The following is a 10,110-nucleotide window of genomic DNA, read 5'->3' as shown; positions in this document are numbered from 1 at the left end:
CTTGGGAGAGGGTTGAAGGGGAGGGGAGAGACCGGGAGGGGAGCAGAGAAAAATGTAGAGCTCAATAAAATCACTTAAAAAAGCGAGCAGTCTAATAGTTTTTTCAGTAAATTGGCCTAGTCACATTCCAAATGTCAAACAGGAAACTGATTTGCAAGTAAACCCAAATGATGATATAATAATATTATTATGTGGTATATTGTATTTTTATATATGATGAGAATGACTATACAAAATTAAATGACGTGATTGTTAAAATTATTATGTTTTAAAATAATTAACATTTTAAAATATTAAAAGCACATTTTAAAAACAGATGAAAATGTTATTTCTGATAATTTTTCTATTAATAAAATTAGCACTTTTCTGGATATTTTATTTGAAAGTTTCTCCTATTTTGATCTTTATAAAAGTTTTTTCACTGATTAAACAAATTCTCTTATAGAAACATGGTTAAAATTTTTTAGTAAACTGATTCTTAGACAATTTATACAGATATATAATACATTTTGAATACTCTTGCTCTGTGTCAGAGGGTATTATATCCTGTCTTCCAAATATAGTTGAGTGATTTGTTCTTTATGATTTTAAGATATTTTATTATGTTTCATTTCCAAAAAATACTTTATAAGTTCAGAAATATAATTTAATACTCATGCATTAGTATTATGAGTCTGAGTTACGGATATTATTAAATATGCTTTAATGAGATGTCTTCAGGAACTGAAGGACATAAATATGAAAATTGAATACAATATCATGAAGCATTATTTGATTCTTAAAATAGTATTTTAAAAATACTTTATACGTAAGTGTAAATTTTAATTAATAAAAAATTTTAAGGAGAAAATATCATCAATTAGACATATGGTCCAAGTCATGGATTTTCCATGTTTCTGAGGAATGAGAATTCTAAGACAAATACAGCAGAGACTCATTCTCTAGCACTGTAATTATTCATGGATGGCATTCAGAAGTAAAACAAGTTCTTTAGGAAATTCTACAAATACAAAAATATTTGTATCAGAATGACCTATTTTTATGAATCCTTAAATTGAATCTAATTCTAAAGATCAACAAAAGCTCAGTCACTGCGTTCCACTCTGTCCTGGGATACTGGGGTTGCTTGGTTCTGGGAGCTTTACTCTGGCTTTTCTTTTTTTTTTTTGCCATGAATATTCCTGAGAGATTCATGAAGTCAAGTTCCTGGCATTCAGCATGCTGGTGTTCTGCAGGGTCTGGGTCACCTTCCTCCCTGTCTACCATAGGAGGTCATGGTGGCTGTGGAGGTCTTCTCCATTTTGGTCTCTAGTGAAGGGTTGCTAGGGTGTAACTTTGTCCTAAAGTGTTACATTATTTTGATAAGACCAGATTCAAATTCTCTTGTAAAGTACAGGTATAAATTGCTTTATTGAAACTTAAATTGTTTTAAGTTTTTAGATCATATACAGTATATCTTTATCCTTTGTCTAAACAAGAGTACTACTAAGCTATACCAAAATCTTAAGTAATGTACAAAGTTAGTGCTTTCAACATGGGACTAAGTTATGGTGAAAATAGATCCAATCTAAGTGCCTCTTTCTTCTTGAGATGATTGGGTATTGTGAAGGAAATTATTAGTGTTTCCAGTCTTGCTGTTATGCTGCTTGATTTTTGTCAGTTTTGCACAAACCTAGACACATTGAGAACAGGGAATTGAGGAATGGCTACCATTGGTTCGGCCTGTAGACATGTGTGTTGCATGCTCTTAACTAATGGTTGATATGAGATGACCCTACTGCCTGTGGACAGAGCCAACACTTGGGAAGTTGTTCTGAGAGTTATAAGAACGAGAGAACTGTGGCTGTCACGGAGGTGAAACCAGTAAGCATCATTCTTAAATGGACTCTGATTGAATTTCTGCATCCATGGGCATTCCTTGGCTTCTATCAGTGATGTTGGCCCAAGGTATATAAGTAAATAAACCATTTTATCTTATGTTGCTTTTGATCATGGTATTTTGTTACAGCAACAGAAGCCAAGACATCAGCAAGGCGGTAAATTGCCTCAGCGGGGATTTGGAATATAATAGACTACTGATGCAATAAAAGGAAGTGTTTTGAAAGGATTAAATTAAGATTAACATTAAGAGGGAATGTTAGCAAAATGTGGAGTATAGCAACAACATTACATATTGTGAATGGCCCTCACATCAGTGCTGGAATTTAAATCAGCTTTAATTCAAAGGGATGTTGGGAATATTAGCTAACATACTAAGAAGGACACAGTTTATGAAAAGGGAAATGAGGTTCAGATTGTGCCTAAAGTAATGGACCTTGCATTCTATGTGAAAACACCATTTCATTGAGAACTGGACAACAGTGAGAGAAATCCATAGTGAAAATAATAGCATCCATAATACCTTTTCAACAACAAGGTCAGGGAAGTCTGTGAACACATAAATCACTCTAGCTGAAGGCTCTTTGTACTGATTTTTATCAAATAGGAGCTACTAAATTTTTTGAGCTTAACATTCTCTCTCTCTCTCTCTCTCTCTCTCCGCTTACACACACACAAATTCTGAAATCAGTTGTTGAAGATCAGTGTCATTTTTTCTCAAATTTTGTTAATTATTTTGTTGTTATTAACTGTTATTTTGTTTATTTTGGGGATTGTAATATAATTGTTTCTCCATTACCTTTCCTGTCTCCCAAACCCCCTTATTCCCATCCTTGCTCCTAAAATACACATGGCATCTTTTTTCATTAACTGTTATTGCTTGTATATACATGTTTGTGTATACATATACATTTCTAAATATATACTGTAGAGTCCATGTAAATTACATGTATTTATGTTGTCAGAGATCATTTTTTGGCACTAGGCAGCCAATCTGTGTTCCCTTCCCTTGTGGTCAAAACTTTTCCATCCCTAGATTTACCAGTTTTCCTCTAGATGGGTGTGCAGGTGAGAGGCCTTGTGAGCCTTGTTCCTTCCATTTTGGCATGCTCACTGTGGTGATGTTTCCTCGGATCATAGTTTGGGAATCATGATTGTAAGACTTTTTGGTATGCCTTCTACTCTTCCTAGGATACATATGCTCATAGCAAGCTCCCTCATCCTCTGACTTTCAAGATCTTTCCCACTGTCATCTTCATTTTCCCTGAGCCTTAGGTGTGGGAACATTTTGTAAGCGGATCCATTGCTGTTTGTAAAGGTCTATGTTGAAGTGGAGGAACAGGATGGAGCTACTTCCAGGTGGTCTTTATTCCCTTCACTTTTTTTTTTCTGGGAGCATGGACTATAGTTTCTAGCAACTTAAATGATAGTCAGTGGAGGTAAAGCTAGACATTCCCATATTTTATAACATAAGTAAATTTTATCTTTATGATTCTTTCCTTACCACCGGGTTGTATAGAGCAAACCAAAGCTTGTTTGCAATTGAAGCCTGTCAAAAAAAGAGAAAATCAATTTTCTTCAATGGAGGGCCACTGGTTGTATCAGTCACACTACAGGAAAGGCCCCTGCCTTTTATTGTAGTTAGTCAACACAAAACAAATTTTATATGTTACTGTGTGTGTGTGTGTGTGTGTGTGTGTGTGTGTGTGTGTGTGTGTGTGTGCGTCTGGGTGGGATTTGTTATTTTGTTCTCTTTGGGGCACTCTTTTGTCTTACTGGGTTTTTGTTTGTTACAATTTTCACTTTATGATTTGCTAAATTTTTTAGGAGAAAGAAGAAAAATTAAGAAATTGGATGCATAAAAACGTGGAAAGAATAGGATTAGTTTGTGGAGGAGAAAATATGATAAAATGTATTATTTGATAAAATGTAATTAAAATGTTGTTTTGGTTTTTATTTGTTTGGTTTTGATTTTTTAATTTATTAAAAAACATGAAAGATAAATTTCACTCTCCAATCAATGCACACAATCTCGTCTTTTTCTCCAGTGCAGTTTTGGATGGATACACTGTCAGGAAGAAAGAGTAACATTTGCCATTAGACAGTGTAGCTATTGCTGTATAAGTACCGTGTGCTAACCTATTGCGCCACTGGAGCTCCAGTGTAGCTATTGCTGTGTGCAACTGAAAGCAATGAGCAAAGGACCTACATTTTCATTAAGGTGATTTCAATATTCTTCCCTTTTCTAGAAAAAAATGGGTGAACATAATGAATACATTTTAGGTTCCATTTAAATTAATAGGGAAACATTTGACAATGATACAAAAAATGTTATTGTGTTAAAAATACCTTGGAACCTGATAGATGATTCCCAATTATTCCAAATAGTTACGATAAACCTGTGAAGTATACACACTTTTGTTCAGTTTTCTATAATCCAAAACTTTATTCATTATAAAGTTTCTAAAATTATGATGATCTTTTGGTCACCCAAAAATACAGTCAAAAAAGAAAAATATTCATGCCAACAAAATCCTTTCTGTTGTGTTCTTCAACTTACCTGAAAATAGCATAAATAGCCCTAAATTGGGATAATAACACTTAATAACATTGTTATCTTTATGTATTTACATTCTTGCATAAAGTGCCTTTGGGTTCTTAACTTAGAAGGGCTTCAGTCAACCATACAGAATCTGGACTCTGGTTAGGAATAGGGTTGCTATTGGCTTCAGGATTTAGAGCACGTTTTTTTAAAAAAATCTTTTCTCATTTTACATACCAATCCCAGTTCCCACTCCCTCCCCTCCTCCCATTCCCTCCACCTCTTCCCCACACACATCCACATCCCATCCCATCCCATCCCATGGGGGAGTCAACAATGTCTAGCACATTGCTGTGAGGCAGGACCAAGGCCCTCCCCACTATATCTAGTCTGAGCAAGGTACCCTCCAAAGAGAATGTGTTTCCAAAAAGTCAGTACAAGCGGTAGGGATAAATCCTGGTCTCACTGTCAGTGGCCCTACAGTCTGCCCCAGACGTACAACTGTGAGGGACTAGTTTGGTCCTCTAATGGCTCCTTCGCTGTCAGGCTGGAGTTGGTGGCTTCCCTTAGCTCAGGTCAGCTCTTTCAGGGGGTGTCCCCATCATGGTCTTGACCTCTTTGCTTGTCTTCTCACTCATCCCACTCTGATAACGGACTTTGGGAGCTCAGCCCGGTGCTCCGCTGTGGATCTCTTTAAAAGCAAGAACCCCCTAGCTAATTCTTGTGATGTTTCTCCCGTGTGTCCCCGGGATCCACTGAAGGCGTGGAGGAGAGCAGGCGCGCGTGGGGCGTCGCGGTGCGACCTGAGAGGCGCTCGGCCGAGGCCCCGCCCCCTAGCCTGTCAGCGCTGCCACTCCAGGAGAGCGCGCTAGTGCAGTGCGCATGCGCGTGTTCGGGCGCACTCGGAAGTCGCGGCTGTGTCGGTTAAAACAGTCGCCAGGTTTCCGGATGTCCTGTTGGTGAGCGAATGCTGGTCTCGCGGCTGGTAGGGCCCTGGGTGATGTAACCGGGATGTTTAGCTTCACCTTTGGGATAGTGTGCAGAAAATGCGTTGTGTGTCGCTGGCAGCGTTAGCCCGCTGTGCACAGCAGGGGGGGGCGGGGCGAGTGGCTCCAGGTACCCGCCCAGGGGCTGACTGGTTTGGGAGGTGCGTCCCCACGTGTGTTAGTGATGTTGGTGGGTGCCTCTGACAAAGGTTTCGGAAGAAAGATTCTCTAGGTTATTTACGAGTTCGAGGAGAAGCTTTTGGTACAAGGTGCATGCACATTTTAGAATTTGCCAAGGCATTACATAACAGAAACCAAACTAGCTCCTCCCATTGTCTGTGTATTTTAAAATACCGTACCGTGGTGAAGTTAGTGAGACTTTTCACAGATTTTTGTTGTTGTTTTGAGTGAGTGTTTATGTATCTTTTGCTGTCCTGAAATCGTCTATGATGACCATGCTCGCTTCGAACTCACAGAGATCCACCTTCTTTTGACTCTTAATGCTCGAATTAAAGACGTGAACCATTGCGCCGGGCTACAGACCTTAAAACTGAGTTTTAGGAGTACTTTTAATACAAAAGCTAAGTGAAGAGTTGTTAATTCCCTTTCAGCCCCCTCGACATGTGCTATGTGCTTATAATTGCAGTAAACTTGTTTTCTTCTATTACCTCCACCCAAACACTGAAATTAACGTATTAAAGAAAGCAAAACCAAAATTATGTCAAAGACATTTAAGGAAAATTATGGACTATACTTTGGATAAAATGTTACTCTCTGTGTCCTCCGCAGCTATTATCGGCTTGAACTTTCTGTTTCTGTTTGAGTCTTATTGGACATCATTATGAAGCAGGGTTTTTGCCACTTCATCTAATAAAGGAATTCTAAGGGATTGCGGAAGTTCAGCCACTGAATAAACTGCAGAAACTCGGTTTTAGATCTGTGTAGCAGGGAAGTGAATATAGCAAGATGTATATCCATGTAAGTTAACTCAGATTGCATTTTCCTCCTAAAAACTATGCACATACTTTATATTTAGTATCTTTATGAGAGCACTTAAAGTAGGTTTTTATTTTTGCCACTACAACTGAGTTTGATATTTCAATGCTTATTCATGATTTTCCAACTTTCACTTAGCAAACAATTATTGTTTGTGATATACTAGAATATGTTTCTGAGGTACAAAGATAATCTAGTCACCATACTAAAGGTGATATTAATTAATTACCTAAAAGTGATTTTAATGAAAAACAGTAGCACTTTAATATATGAACATTACAGAATTTTTGTTTTGATGGTTAGATTATGAGAGATGAGCTGGACTTCGGGGTAACTGTATTTTACTTTTTTGGGATGACGAGAACAATCGTGTGTGCTGAGGAATTTGGATGCTATATTAGTGATATAGGAGTCTCACACCAGATATGAGCAGGAGAAAGACATGACTCACTTTGAGTTTAAACCACTCTGTCTCCTGCACAAAGAGTTTATGATGTAGATATGGAATAGTCAGTGTGTGGAAGAAACCCAACTGGGCAGTGGCAGTTGTGTAGGGAAGAGGTGATCACTGATTTCTGTTGGTGGTAAAAGGGACAATGGGCATAGGTGGGTAGAAAAGAATAGCAATCTAATGCCAGGAACAACAAAGCTTAGCAGTTATTGCTTTCTCTATGCCTGGTGACATCTTAGGTATTGAGTGATTATCACAAAGCTTTATGATGTCAGTGCTTTATACCTTATCTCTACATCTGGAGATACTGTATTTCAGAAGGGTTAAGTCATTTTCCTGAGGTCAGATAGCTCATAAGTGTTAGAGGTGACATTTAAACAGTTGTTTTTCAGACTTGAGATAAAAATCAAGAGTTAAAGGTCTTGGAGGTCAATTAGACTACAGAGTCAGTGAGTTCAGGAAGCGTAACTGTCTGCAACTCCCGTCTGTTCTGGGCAAGATGAGAGGAGATTCACATTTAAGCCCTGAGTTCAAGTCTGGATATGTTCATGAAGACTTTGGTATGGGACCGTCTTGGCCTGCCTCTAACTGTCGTCTTGGGCTTTGCTCCCCTGTTCCTTCCAAAGAGGAGTAGAAGGTGGGTTTGGTTTTCTTTCTTTCTACTCTCTTTTCCAGCCACACTGGGCGCTCACCGAATGCACAGGCTTGTTTCCCTATTCCTCACATTTGTTCTGCGTGACTGACCCGTGCTTAGCAGCTCCTGCGTGCCCTCTATTTTTCTAAAGCCATTTCTTGGCCCCCAAAATCCATTAAAAGTGCTCCATAAATTTTCTCTCAGGTACTAGGCAGTGTCTGCCTTTTGCTTTAGATGAAGCACGTCTCGTCGTTTCTGTCTTACCAGTTTCTGTTAGTTATGTTAAGTTCTGGAATGTAATGTGGATGAGTATTGTTGAGCATCGACTTTTAGACTTTTTCCAATAAATGAAACAGATACCCATGTGGATGTTGACAAAGAGTCCATGGTGTGTGTGTGAAAGAGATTTTCATATGCGTGAGAGTCAGAAGGAATTATGAAACACTTTGTCTGTACTTTTGACTAGATAACTGTTTTTTAAGCTGCCAGGCTGGAGCAGAGATAGACTGTGCTTGTTTCTTAGGTGTTGACTGGCATGTCCTAGTTGATGAGGTTTTCATTCCACATTTGGGATTTCCTTCCTTTTTCAATTGCCATGGGATCCTAAAAGCAAATTTTCTTTGATTTTGTAAGATATACTGTTAAATGAAACAAAGCTTGGAGAAACTGATTAACTTCACTCTTTTTGCATCTTAAGTAAGAATTAAGAAATCAAGTTATGAACCATATGTATTTTTGGGTCCTCAGTTTTTTCTCAGGTGACTTAATATTTACTTGAACTGGGTATATTGACTTAGCGTTTAACTCGTCCTCTAGAAACAGATAACGTTTCAGATGTGTGTTTCACAAGGACATGCACATATGGGTGACTTTAATAGATAATGCTCTCCTCATAGTGGAGACAATATCTGTATAAAGCAAAGCAGCTGTTCCTTTGCTAACAGCTTGTTGCAGTGTCTCCCTAAGCCTCATTTCATTTCACTAATAGGTGAGATTCCTATTGAAATAACCTTGAAGTTGGCACAAGATGCCCTAAGACGAAGATTTCGACACAAAGGAGGTTTATGTGCCCTAGAGGGATAAAGGTCAGGTAATAAGAGACAAAGATAGGGGATAGAGGATTAGGGAGAAGAGAAAAGGGGGATAAGTGAGAGAGGGAAGGAATATTTGATCTGAGGAACAAAAGACTTCCTCTGAGTAGAGAGGCGATAGACTGTAGGCAAATGGCAGTTCACACAGGGAAGAGGAGAAACCCCGTGTTAGGATGCTGTTGGTTTGTTTTGATTGGGCATGTTAATTAGGATAGCCAAATGAGGGGCTTCTGATTGCTGGACTTAAGTGCTTTAATAGCTGGATGTTGGTAGTCAGCCTCAAGAGGAGGAAGTGGTCAAATAATGGAATGGACCTTGGTGGCTATCATTAGGATTGTAATTTAATGGTTTAGCCAGGCAGAGGAATGGGAGAGAAGGGTTAAAGGTAAAACCCACAGGTGACATATTTGCCATGCTTGGGCTTGCTAGACCCCTTCACCTTTCAACTCATAATCCAAGCTGTGGCAGTAGCTAACTGCACTATCTGTTTGTAGTTTAATGGGCGTGAACTAATCACCTTAGTAACTTTGTTAAAAGTTTGGCTTCAATATGTAACTTTTTACATAGGTGTCTTCATGTAGGGAGAATTCTCTTTTATTGCTCAAGTAATCCTGACAAGCTGGGAGGACCCCTTTGGATGTTTAGATACTGCCAACCCATCTCATGTAAAGCCTTTAATTGGAGGCTGGAGAGATGGCTCAGAGGTTAAGAGCACTGACTGCTCTTCTAGAGGTCCTGAGTTTAATTCCTAACAACTACATGGTGGCTCACAACCATCTGTAATGAGATCTGGAGCCCTCTTCTGGCCTGCAGGCATTCATGCAGACAGAACACTGTATATATAAATCTTAAAAAAAAAAAAGATAACTATCAAGCTTGAGATTGGCTTAGACGGGAGCCAGACTGTGAACTCCAGCTGTTACAACCACCAGTACAATAGACACTGCGGTTAGCACTGGGCATGCAGTGGTGAGTCGGACTTAATGATTGCTTCCTGGAGTTTATGTCATATAGGACAGGAGCAATGAAATAAATAATTATAAGAAATAGTATAGGATATTGCTGGGAGCTGACCTTGTTGGTTTATTGGTTCCAGAGAGGATGCAAGGAGTAGGTGAAGGAAAGTTGAGCCAGGCCACGGATATTGGGGAAATCTCGCAGCCTTACTAATTGGCAGTCAGAGTACATCCTTATTTGTACAAAATTCAGTACTGTGATCGGGGATAACTTCATGTTGTTCCAAAAAAGATCCCATCATTTCTGTCCCTGGGCACATGTTTAACTTCCTTTTACATATCTACGTTTGGTTATCATTAATAAACCATGACAGAACATGTTATCTGTTTTCTTTATTCTCTCGTCTCTCCCCATAGTCCTCCTGTTTCATTCTCACCTTCCCCAAGAGATTGGGTATTGTGGGAGGGACTAGGGGACACGAGGATCTCCCTGGGAGATTTTATGGGTAGAGATTGGGTATTGTGGGAGGGACTAGGGGACACAAGGATCTCCCTGGGAGATTTTATGGGTAGAGA

This window comes from Microtus ochrogaster, unplaced genomic scaffold (genome assembly GCF_000317375.1).
Source record: "Microtus ochrogaster isolate Prairie Vole_2 unplaced genomic scaffold, MicOch1.0 UNK124, whole genome shotgun sequence".
Lineage (NCBI taxonomy): Eukaryota > Metazoa > Chordata > Mammalia > Rodentia > Cricetidae > Microtus > Microtus ochrogaster.
The sequence above is the reverse complement of the archived record's forward strand: the minus strand, read 5'-3'. Positions refer to the sequence as shown.